The sequence below is a fragment of the Oncorhynchus keta genome, chromosome 10, assembly GCF_023373465.1.
Source record: "Oncorhynchus keta strain PuntledgeMale-10-30-2019 chromosome 10, Oket_V2, whole genome shotgun sequence".
Taxonomy (NCBI): Eukaryota; Metazoa; Chordata; class Actinopteri; order Salmoniformes; family Salmonidae; genus Oncorhynchus; species Oncorhynchus keta.
Genome location: NC_068430.1, coordinates 80,786,378 through 80,800,346, shown reverse-complemented (window position 1 = coordinate 80,800,346; position 13,969 = coordinate 80,786,378). Strand labels below are relative to the sequence as shown.

General features: G+C 45.9%; 1 long non-coding RNA gene across 2 annotated transcripts; it reads right to left on the bottom strand.

Annotated features, from left to right (window-relative positions):
• Positions 1-1,144: 1,144 nt before the first annotated feature.
• Positions 1,145-13,405, bottom strand: LOC127932517 (uncharacterized). Of its 2 annotated transcripts, none has more exons than XR_008145788.1 (3): positions 13,086-13,405; positions 2,136-2,825; positions 1,145-1,406 (listed from the first exon to the last, which is right to left on the bottom strand). It is a non-coding gene; the product is annotated as an uncharacterized LOC127932517 (long non-coding RNA). The 2 variants fall into 2 exon arrangements; XR_008145789.1 differs by having other exon boundaries at positions 2,136-2,686.
• Between the last annotated feature and the right edge of the window lie 564 nt (positions 13,406-13,969).

The window sequence follows — 13,969 nt, the reverse complement described above, 5'->3', positions numbered from 1 at the left end:
CTCTGAACTTCTGATCAGTTTATCACGTATTATCATCATTACCAAGAAGAAAGAAAGAAAATAACTTGGCATTTCCAAAGAGCACGTTGTGACGCGTGCTGACAATCTCACTGGTGACACTTAGAACACGTTGTGACAATCTCACTGGTGACACTTAGAACACGTTGTGACAATCTCACTGGTGACACTTAGAACACGTTGTGACAATCTCACTGGTGACACTTAGAACACGTTGTGACAATCTCACTGGTGACACTTAGAACACGTTGTGACAATCTCACTGGTGACACTTAGAACACGTTGTGACAATCTCACTGGTGACACTTAGAACACGTTGTGACAATCTCACTGGTGACACCTTAGAGCACGTTGTGACAATCTCACTGGTGACACTTAGAACACGTTGTGACAATCTCACTGGTGACACTTAGAACACGTTGTGACAATCTCACTGGTGACACCTTAGAGCACGTTGTGACAATCTCACTGGTGACACTTAGAACACGTTGTGACAATCTCACTGGTGACACTTAGAACACGTTGTGACAATCTCACTGGTGACACTTAGAACACGTTGTGACAATCTCACTGGTGACACTTAGAACACGTTGTGGCAATCTCACTGGTGACACTTAGAACACGTTGTGACAATCTCACTGGTGACACTTAGAACACGTTGTGACAATCTCACTGGTGACACCTTAGAGCACGTTGTGACAATCTCACTGGTGACACTTAGAACACGTTGTGACAATCTCACTGGTGACACTTAGAACACGTTGTGACAATCTCACTGGTGACACCTTAGAACACGTTGTGACAATCTCACTGGTGACACCTTAGAACACGTTGTGACAATCTCACTGGTGACACCTTAGAACACGTTGTGACAATCTCACTGGTGACACCTTAGAGCACGTTGTGACAATCTCACTGGTGACACCTTAGAACACGTTGTGACAATCTCACTGGTGACACCTTAGAACACGTTGTGACAATCTCACTGGTGACACCTTAGAACACGTTGTGACAATCTCACTGGTGACACCTTAGAGCACGTTGTGACGCGTGCTGACAATCTCACTGGTGACACCTTAGAACACGTTGTGACAATCTCACTGGTGACACCTTAGAACACGTTGTGACAATCTCACTGGTGACACCTTAGAACACGTTGTGACAATCTCACTGGTGACACCTTAGAACACGTTGTGACAATCTCACTGGTGACACTTAGAACACGTTGTGACAATCTCACTGGTGACACCTTAGAACACGTTGTGACAATCTCACTGGTGACACTTAGAACACGTTGTGACAATCTCACTGGTGACACCTTAGAGCACGTTGTGACAATCTCACTGGTGACACCTTAGAACACGTTGTGACAATCTCACTGGTGACACCTTAGAACACGTTGTGACAATCTCACTGGTGACACTTAGAACACGTTGTGACAATCTCACTGGTGACACTTAGAACACGTTGTGACAATCTCACTGGTGACACCTTAGAGCACGTTGTGACAATCTCACTGGTGACACCTTAGAGCACGTTGTGACAATCTCACTGGTGACACTTAGAACACGTTGTGACAATCTCACTGGTGACACCTTAGAGCACGTTGTGACAATCTCACTGGTGACACTTAGAACACGTTGTGACAATCTCACTGGTGACACCTTAGAACACGTTGTGACAATCTCACTGGTGACACCTTAGAGCACGTTGTGACAATCTCACTGGTGACACCTTAGAGCACGTTGTGACAATCTCACTGGTGACACCTTAGAACACGTTGTGACAATCTCACTGGTGACACTTAGAACACGTTGTGACAATCTCACTGGTGACACCTTAGAACACGTTGTGACAATCTCACTGGTGACACCTTAGAGCACATTGTGACAATCTCACTGGTGACACCTTAGAACACGTTGTGACAATCTCACTGGTGACACTTAGAACACGTTGTGACAATCTCACTGGTGACACCTTAGAACACGTTGTGACAATCTCACTGGTGACACCTTAGAACACGTTGTGACAATCTCACTGGTGACACCTTAGAGCACGTTGTGACAATCTCACTGGTGACACCTTAGAGCACGTTGTGACAATCTCACTGGTGACACCTTAGAACACGTTGTGACAATCTCACTGGTGACACTTAGAACACGTTGTGACAATCTCACTGGTGACACCTTAGAACACGTTGTGACAATCTCACTGGTGACACTTAGAACACGTTGTGACAATCTCACTGGTGACACCTTAGAACACGTTGTGACAATCTCACTGGTGACACCTTAGAACACGTTGTGACAATCTCACTGGTGACACTTAGAACACGTTGTGACAATCTCACTGGTGACACTTAGAACACGTTGTGACAATCTCACTGGTGACACTTAGAACACGTTGTGACAATCTCACTGGTGACACTTAGAACACGTTGTGACAATCTCACTGGTGACACTTAGAACACGTTGTGACAATCTCACTGGTGACACCTTAGAACACGTTGTGACAATCTCACTGGTGACACTTAGAACACGTTGTGACAATCTCACTGGTGACACCTTAGAACACGTTGTGACAATCTCACTGGTGACACTTAGAACACGTTGTGACAATCTCACTGGTGACACCTTAGAGCACGTTGTGACAATCTCACTGGTGACACCTTAGAACACGTTGTGACAATCTCACTGGTGACACCTTAGAACACGTTGTGACAATCTCACTGGTGACACTTAGAACACGTTGTGACAATCTCACTGGTGACACCTTAGAGCACGTTGTGACAATCTCACTGGTGACACCTTAGAGCACGTTGTGACAATCTCACTGGTGACACCTTAGAACACGTTGTGACAATCTCACTGGTGACACCTTAGAACACGTTGTGACAATCTCACTGGTGACACTTAGAACACGTTGTGACAATCTCACTGGTGACACCTTAGAACACGTTGTGACAATCTCACTGGTGACACTTAGAACACGTTGTGACAATCTCACTGGTGACACCTTAGAGCACGTTGTGACAATCTCACTGGTGACACCTTAGAACACGTTGTGACAATCTCACTGGTGACACTTAGAACACGTTGTGACAATCTCACTGGTGACACCTTAGAACACGTTGTGACAATCTCACTGGTGACACCTTAGAGCACGTTGTGACAATCTCACTGGTGACACCTAGAACACGTTGTGACAATCTCACTGGTGACACTTAGAACACGTTGTGACAATCTCACTGGTGACACTTAGAACACGTTGTGACAATCTCACTGGTGACACCTTAGAACACGTTGTGACAATCTCACTGGTGACACCTTAGAGCACGTTGTGACAATCTCACTGGTGACACCTTAGAACACGTTGTGACAATCTCACTGGTGACACTTAGAACACGTTGTGACAATCTCACTGGTGACACCTTAGAACACGTTGTGACAATCTCACTGGTGACACCTTAGAGCACGTTGTGACAATCTCACTGGTGACACCTTAGAACACGTTGTGACAATCTCACTGGTGACACCTTAGAACACGTTGTGACAATCTCACTGGTGACACCTTAGAGCACGTTGTGACAATCTCACTGGTGACACCTTAGAACACGTTGTGACAATCTCACTGGTGACACCTTAGAGCACGTTGTGACAATCTCACTGGTGACACTTAGAACACGTTGTGACAATCTCACTGGTGACACCTTAGAACACGTTGTGACAATCTCACTGGTGACACCTTAGAGCACGTTGTGACAATCTCACTGGTGACACCTTAGAGCACGTTGTGACAATCTCACTGGTGACAGCTTAGAACACGTTGTGACAATCTCACTGGTGACACTTAGAACACGTTGTGACAATCTCACTGGTGACACCTTAGAACACGTTGTGACAATCTCACTGGTGACACCTTAGAGCACGTTGTGACAATCTCACTGGTGACACCTTAGAACACGTTGTGACAATCTCACTGGTGACACTTAGAACACGTTGTGACAATCTCACTGGTGACACCTTAGAACACGTTGTGACAATCTCACTGCAGACACCTTAGAGCACGTTGTGACAATCTCACTGGTGACACCTTAGAACACGTTGTGACAATCTCACTGGTGACACCTTAGAACACGTTGTGACAATCTCACTGGTGACACTTAGAACACGTTGTGACAATCTCACTGGTGACACCTTAGAACACGTTGTGACAATCTCACTGGTGACACCTTAGAGCACGTTGTGACAATCTCACTGGTGACACCTTAGAACACGTTGTGACAATCTCACTGGTGACACTTAGAACACGTTGTGACAATCTCACTGGTGACACCTTAGAGCACGTTGTGACAATCTCACTGGTGACACCTTAGAGCACGTTGTGACAATCTCACTGGTGACACTTAGAACACGTTGTGACAATCTCACTGGTGACACTTAGAACACGTTGTGACAATCTCACTGGTGACACTTAGAACACGTTGTGACAATCTCACTGGTGACACCTTAGAACACGTTGTGACAATCTCACTGGTGACACCTTAGAACACGTTGTGACAATCTCACTGGTGACACTTAGAACACGTTGTGACAATCTCACTGGTGACACCTTAGAACACGTTGTGACAATCTCACTGGTGACACCTTAGAACACGTTGTGACAATCTCACTGGTGACACCTTAGAACATGTTGTGACAATCTCACTGGTGACACCTTAGAACACGTTGTGACAATCTCACTGGTGACACCTTAGAGCACGTTGTGACAATCTCACTGGTGACACCTTAGAACACGTTGTGACAATCTCACTGGTGACACCTTAGAGCACGTTGTGACAATCTCACTGGTGACACTTAGAACACGTTGTGACAATCTCACTGGTGACACCTTAGAACACGTTGTGACAATCTCACTGGTGACACCTTAGAGCACGTTGTGACAATCTCACTGGTGACACTTAGAGCACGTTGTGACAATCTCACTGGTGACACCTTAGAACACGTTGTGACAATCTCACTGGTGACACTTAGAACACGTTGTGACAATCTCACTGGTGACACCTTAGAACACGTTGTGACAATCTCACTGGTGACACCTTAGAACACGTTGTGACAATCTCACTGGTGACACCTTAGAACACGTTGTGACAATCTCACTGGTGACACTTAGAACACGTTGTGACAATCTCACTGGTGACACCTTAGAACACGTTGTGACAATCTCACTGGTGACACCTTAGAGCACGTTGTGACAATCTCACTGGTGACACCTTAGAACACGTTGTGACAATCTCACTGGTGACACCTTAGAACACGTTGTGACAATCTCACTGGTGACACCTTAGAGCACGTTGTGACAATCTCACTGGTGACACCTTAGAACACGTTGTGACAATCTCACTGGTGACACCTTAGAACACGTTGTGACAATCTCACTGGTGACACTTAGAACACGTTGTGACAATCTCACTGGTGACACCTTAGAACACGTTGTGACAATCTCACTGGTGACACTTAGAACACGTTGTGACAATCTCACTGGTGACACCTTAGAACACGTTGTGACAATCTCACTGGTGACACCTTAGAACACGTTGTGACAATCTCACTGGTGACACTTAGAACACGTTGTGACAATCTCACTGGTGACACTTAGAACACGTTGTGACAATCTCACTGGTGACACTTAGAACACGTTGTGACAATCTCACTGGTGACACTTAGAACACGTTGTGACAATCTCACTGGTGACACCTTAGAACACGTTGTGACAATCTCACTGGTGACACCTTAGAACACGTTGTGACAATCTCACTGGTGACACCTTAGAACACGTTGTGACAATCTCACTGGTGACACCTTAGAACACGTTGTGACAATCTCACTGGTGACACCTTAGAGCACGTTGTGACAATCTCACTGGTGACACCTTAGAACACTCACTGGTGACTTGAACACGTGACAATCTCACTGGTGACACCTTAGAACACGTTGTGACAATCTCACTGGTGACACTTAGAACACGTTGTGACAATCTCACTGGTGACACCTTAGACACGTTGTGAAATCTCACTGGTGACACTTAGAACACGTTGTGACAATCTCACTGGTGACACCTTAGAACACGTTGTGACAATCTCACTGGTGACACCTTAGAACACGTTGTGACAATCTCACTGGTGACACCTTAGAACACGTTGTGACAATCTCACTGGTGACACTTAGAACACGTTGTGACAATCTCACTGGTGACACTTAGAACACGTTGTGACAATCTCACTGGTGACACTTAGAACACGTTGTGACAATCTCACTGGTGACACTTAGAACACGTTGTGACAATCTCACTGGTGACACTTAGAACACGTTGTGACAATCTCACTGGTGACACTTAGAACACGTTGTGACAATCTCACTGGTGACACTTAGAACACGTTGTGACAATCTCACTGGTGACACTTAGAACACGTTGTGACAATCTCACTGGTGACACTTAGAACACGTTGTGACAATCTCACTGGTGACACTTAGAACACGTTGTGACAATCTCACTGGTGACACCTGACAATCTCACTGGTGACACTTAGAACACGTTGTGACAATCTCACTGGTGACACTTAGAACACGTTGTGACAATCTCACTGGTGACACTTAGAACACGTTGTGACAATCTCACTGGTGACACTTAGAACACGTTGTGACAATCTCACTGGTGACACTTAGAACACGTTGTGACAATCTCACTGGTGACACTTAGAACACGTTGTGACAATCTCACTGGTGACACTTAGAACACGTTGTGACAATCTCACTGGTGACACTTAGAACACGTTGTGACAATCTCACTGGTGACACTTAGAACACGTTGTGACAATCTCACTGGTGACACTTAGAAATCTCACTGGTGACACTTAGAACACGTTGTGACAATCTCACTGGTGACACTTAGAACACGTTGTGACAATCTCACTGGTGACACTTAGAACACGTTGTGACAATCTCACTGGTGACACTCACTGGTGAGAACACGTTGTGACAATCTCACTGGTGACACTTAGAACACGTTGTGACAATCTCACTGGTGACACCTTAGAACACGTTGTGACAATCTCACTGGTGACACTTAGAACACGTTGTGACAATCTCACTGGTGACACTTAGAACACGTTGTGACAATCTCACTGGTGACACCTTAGAGCACGTTGTGACAATCTCACTGGTGACACCTTAGAACACGACAATCTCACTGGTGACACTTAGAACACGTTGTGACAATCTCACTGGTGACACCTTAGAACACGTTGTGACAATCTCACTGGTGACACTTAGAACACGTTGTGACAATCTCACTGGTGACACTTAGAACACGTTGTGACAATCTCACTGGTGACACTTAGAACACGTTGTGACAATCTCACTGGTGACACCTTAGAACACGTTGTGACAATCTCACTGGTGACACCTTAGAACACGTTGTGACAATCTCACTGGTGACACCTGACAATCTCACTGGTGACACCTTAGAGCACGTTGTGACAATCTCACTGGTGACACCTTAGAACACGTTGTGACAATCTCACTGGTGACACCTTAGAACACGTTGTGACAATCTCACTGGTGACACCTTAGAACACGTTGTGACAATCTCACTGGTGACACCAATCTCACTGGTGACACCTTAGAACACGTTGTGACAATCTCACTGGTGACACCTTAGAGCACGTTGTGACAATCTCACTGGTGACACCTTAGAACACGTTGTGACAATCTCACTGGTGACACCTTAGAACACGTTGTGACAATCTCACTGGTGACACTTAGAACACGTTGTGACAATCTCACTGGTGACACCTTAGAACACGTTGTGACAATCTCACTGGTGACACCTTAGAACACGTTGTGACAATCTCACTGGTGACACCTTAGAACACGTTGTGACAATCTCACTGGTGACACCTTAGAACACGTTGACACCTGACAATCTCACTGGTGACACCTTAGAACACGTTGTGACAATCTCACTGGTGACACCTTAGAGCACGTTGTGACAATCTCACTGGTGACACTTAGAACACGTTGTGACAATCTCACTGGTGACACCTTAGAGCACGTTGTGACAATCTCACTGGTGACACCTTAGAACACGTTGTGACAATCTCACTGGTGACACCTTAGAACACGTTGTGACAATCTCACTGGTGACACTTAGAACACGTTGTGACAATCTCACTGGTGACACCTTAGAACACGTTGTGACAATCTCACTGGTGACACTTAGAACACGTTGTGACAATCTCACTGGTGACACCTTAGAGCACGTTGTGACAATCTCACTGGTGACACCTTAGAACACGTTGTGACAATCTCACTGGTGACACTTAGAACACGTTGTGACACACGTGACACTTAGAGCACGACAATCTCACTGGTGACACCTTAGAGCACGTTGTGACAATCTCACTGGTGACACCTTAGAACACGTTGTGACAATCTCACTGGTGACACCTTAGAACACGTTGTGACAATCTCACTGGTGACACCTTAGAACACGTTGTGACAATCTCACTGGTGACACCTTAGAACACGTTGTGACAATCTCACTGGTGACACCTTAGAACACGTTGTGACAATCTCACTGGTGACACCTTAGAACACGTTGTGACAATCTCACTGGTGACACCTTAGAACACGTTGACAATCTCACTGGTGACACCTTAGAACACGTTGTGACAATCTCACTGGTGACACCTTAGAACACGTTGTGACAATCTCACTGGTGACACCTTAGAGCACGTTGTGACAATCTCACTGGTGACACTTAGAACACGTTGTGACAATCTCACTGGTGACACCTTAGAGCACGTTGTGACAATCTCACTGGTGACACCTTAGAACACGTTGTGACAATCTCACTGGTGACACCTTAGAACACGTTGTGACAATCTCACTGGTGACACCTTAGAACACGTTGTGACAATCTCACTGGTGACACTTAGAACACGTTGTGACAATCTCACTGGTGACACCTTAGAACACGTTGTGACAATCTCACTGGTGACACTTAGAACACGTTGTGACAATCTCACTGGTGACACCTTAGAGCACGTTGTGACAATCTCACTGGTGACACCTTAGAACACGTTGTGACAATCTCACTGGTGACACTTAGAACACGTTGTGACAATCTCACTGGTGACACCTTAGAGCACGTTGTGACAATCTCACTGGTGACACCTTAGAGCACGTTGTGACAATCTCACTGGTGACACTTAGAACACGTTGTGACAATCTCACTGGTGACACTTAGAACACGTTGTGACAATCTCACTGGTGACACCTTAGAACACGTTGTGACAATCTCACTGGTGACACCTTAGAACACGTTGTGACAATCTCACTGGTGACACCTTAGAGCACGTTGTGACAATCTCACTGGTGACACCTTAGAACACGTTGTGACAATCTCACTGGTGACACTTAGAACACGTTGTGACAATCTCACTGGTGACACCTTAGAACACGTTGTGACAATCTCACTGGTGACACCTTAGAGCACGTTGTGACAATCTCACTGGTGACACCTTAGAACACATTGTGACAATCTCACTGGTGACACTTAGAACACGTTGTGACAATCTCACTGGTGACACCTTAGAACACGTTGTGACAATCTCACTGGTGACACCTTAGAGCACGTTGTGACAATCTCACTGGTGACACCTTAGAACACGTTGTGACAATCTCACTGGTGACACCTTAGAACACGTTGTGACAATCTCACTGGTGACACCTTAGAGCACGTTGTGACAATCTCACTGGTGACACCTTAGAACACGTTGTGACAATCTCACTGGTGACACCTTAGAACACGTTGTGACAATCTCACTGGTGACACCTTAGAACACGTTGTGACAATCTCACTGGTGACACTTAGAACACGTTGTGACAATCTCACTGGTGACACCTTAGAACACGTTGTGACAATCTCACTGGTGACACCTTAGAACACGTTGTGACAATCTCACTGGTGACACCTCACGTCACTGGTGACACCTTAGAACACGTTGTGACAATCTCACTGGTGACACCTTAGAGCACGTTGTGACAATCTCACTGGTGACACCTTAGAACACGTTGTGACAATCTCACTGGTGACACCTTAGAACACGTTGTGACAATCTCACTGGTGACACCTTAGAGCACGTTGTGACAATCTCACTGGTGACACTTAGAACACGTTGTGACAATCTCACTGGTGACACCTTAGAACACCTTGTGACAATCTCACTGGTGACACTTAGAACACGTTGGTGACAATCTCACTGGTGACACCTTAGAACACGTTGTGACAATCTCACTGGTGACACCTTAGAACACGTTGTGACAATCTCACTGGTGACACCTTAGAACACGTTGTGACAATCTCACTGGTGACACTTAGAACACGTTGTGACAATCTCACTGGTGACACCTTAGAGCACGTTGTGACAATCTCACTGGTGACACCTTAGAACACGTTGTGACAATCTCACTGGTGACACCTTAGAACACGTTGTGACAATCTCACTGGTGACACCTTAGAGCACGTTGTGACACGTGCTGACAATCTCACTGGTGACACCTTAGAGCACGTTGTGACAATCTCACTGGTGACACCTTAGAACACGTTGTGACAATCTCACTGGTGACACCTTAGAACACGTTGTGACAATCTCACTGGTGACACTTAGAACACGTTGTGACAATCTCACTGGTGACACCTTAGAACACGTTGTGACAATCTCACTGGTGACACTTAGAACACGTTGTGACAATCTCACTGGTGACACCTTAGAGCACGTTGTGACAATCTCACTGGTGACACCTTAGAACACGTTGTGACAATCTCACTGGTGACACCTTAGAACACGTTGTGACAATCTCACTGGTGACACCTTAGAGCACGTTGTGACAATCTCACTGGTGACACTTAGAACACGCTGTGACAATCTCACTGGTGACACCTTAGAGCACGTTGTGACAATCTCACTGGTGACACTTAGAACACGTTGTGACAATCTCACTGGTGACACTTAGAACACGTTGTGACAATCTCACTGGTGACACCTTAGAACACGTTGTGACAATCTCACTGGTGACACTTAGAACACGTTGTGACAATCTCACTGGTGACACCTTAGAGCACGTTGTGACAATCTCACTGGTGACACCTTAGAACACGTTGTGACAATCTCACTGGTGACACCTGACACTTAGAACACGTTGTGACAATCTCACTGGTGACACCTTAGAGCACGTTGTGACAATCTCACTGGTGACACCTTAGAGCACGTTGTGACAATCTCACTGGTGACACTTAGAACACGTTGTGACAATCTCACTGGTGACACTTAGAACACGTTGTGACAATCTCACTGGTGACACCTTAGAGCACGTTGTGACAATCTCACTGGTGACACCTTAGAACACGTTGTGACAATCTCACTGGTGACACCTTAGAACACGTTGTGACAATCTCACTGGTGACACTTAGAACACGTTGTGACAATCTCACTGGTGACACCTTAGAACACGTTGTGACAATCTCACTGGTGACACCTTAGAACACGTTGTGACAATCTCACTGGTGACACTTAGAACACGTTGTGACAATCTCACTGGTGACACCTTAGAACACGTTGTGACAATCTCACTGGTGACACTTAGAACACGTTGTGACAATCTCACTGGTGACACCTTAGAGCACGTTGTGACAATCTCACTGGTGACACCTTAGAACACGTTGTGACAATCTCACTGGTGACACTTAGAACACGTTGTGACAATCTCACTGGTGACACCTTAGAGCACGTTGTGACAATCTCACTGGTGACACCTTAGAGCACGTTGTGACAATCTCACTGGTGACACTTAGAACACGTTGTGACAATCTCACTGGTGACACTTAGAACACGTTGTGACAATCTCACTGGTGACACCTTAGAACACGTTGAACACGTTGACAATCTCACTGGTGACACCTTAGAGCACGTTGTGACAATCTCACTGGTGACACCTTAGAGCACGTTGTGACAATCTCACTGGTGACACCTTAGAACACGTTGTGACAATCTCACTGGTGACACTTAGAACACGTTGTGACAATCTCACTGGTGACACCTTAGAACACGTTGTGACAATCTCACTGGTGACACCTTAGAGCACGTTGTGACAATCTCACTGGTGACACCTTAGAACACGTTGTGACAATCTCACTGGTGACACTTAGAACACGTTGTGACAATCTCACTGGTGACACCTTAGAACACGTTGTGACAATCTCACTGGTGACACCTTAGAGCACGTTGTGACAATCTCACTGGTGACACCTTAGAACACGTTGTGACAATCTCACTGGTGACACCTTAGAACACGTTGTGACAATCTCACTGGTGACACCTTAGAACACGTTGTGACAATCTCACTGGTGACACCTTAGAACACGTTGACAATCTCACTGGTGACACCTTAGAGAGCACGTTGTGACAATCTCACTGGTGACACCTTAGAACACGTTGTGACAATCTCACTGGTGACACTTAGAACACGTTGTGACAATCTCACTGGTGACACCTTAGAACACGTTGTGACAATCTCACTGGTGACACCTTAGAACACGTTGTGACAATCTCACTGGTGACACCTTAGAACACGTTGTGACAATCTCACTGGTGACACCTTAGAGCACGTTGTGACAATCTCACTGGTGACACCTTAGAACACGTTGTGACAATCTCACTGGTGACACCTTAGAACACGTTGTGACAATCTCACTGGTGACACCTTAGAGCACGTTGTGACAATCTCACTGGTGACACTTAGAACACGTTGTGACAATCTCACTGGTGACACCTTAGAACACCTTGTGACAATCTCACTGGTGACACTTAGAACACGTTGTGACAATCTCACTGGTGACACCTTAGAACACGTTGTGACAATCTCACTGGTGACACCTTAGAACACGTTGTGACAATCTCACTGGTGACACCTTAGAGCACGTTGTGACAATCTCACTGGTGACACTTAGAACACGTTGTGACAATCTCACTGGTGACACTTAGAACACGTTGTGACAATCTCACTGGTGACACTTAGAACACGTTGTGACAATCTCACTGGTGACACTTAGAACACGTTGTGGCAATCTCACTGGTGACACCTTAGAGCACGTTGTGACACGTGCTGACAATCTCACTGGTGACACCTTAGAGCACGTTGTGACAATCTCACTGGTGACACCTTAGAACACGTTGTGACAATCTCACTGGTGACACCTTAGAACACGTTGTGACAATCTCACTGGTGACACCTTAGAGCACGTTGTGACAATCTCACTGGTGACACCTTAGAACACGTTGTGACAATCTCACTGGTGACACCTTAGAGCTCGTTAGAACACGTTGTGACAATCTCACTGGTGACACCTTAGAGCACGTTGTGACAATCTCACTGGTGACACCTTAGAACACGTTGTGACAATCTCACTGGTGACACCTTAGAACACGTTGTGACAATCTCACTGGTGACACCTTAGAGCACGTTGTGACAATCTCACTGGTGACACTTAGAACACGCTGTGACAATCTCACTGGTGACACCTTAGAGCACGTTGTGACAATCTCACTGGTGACACTTAGAACACGTTGTGACAATCTCACTGGTGACACTTAGAACACGTTGTGACAATCTCACTGGTGACACCTTAGAACACGTTGTGACAATCTCACTGGTGACACTTAGAACACGTTGTGACAATCTCACTGGTGACACCTTAGAGCACGTTGTGACAATCTCACTGGTGACACCTTAGAACACGTTGTGACAATCTCACTGGTGACACTTAGAACACGTTGTGACAATCTCACTGGTGACACCTTAGAGCACGTTGTGACAATCTCACTGGTGAC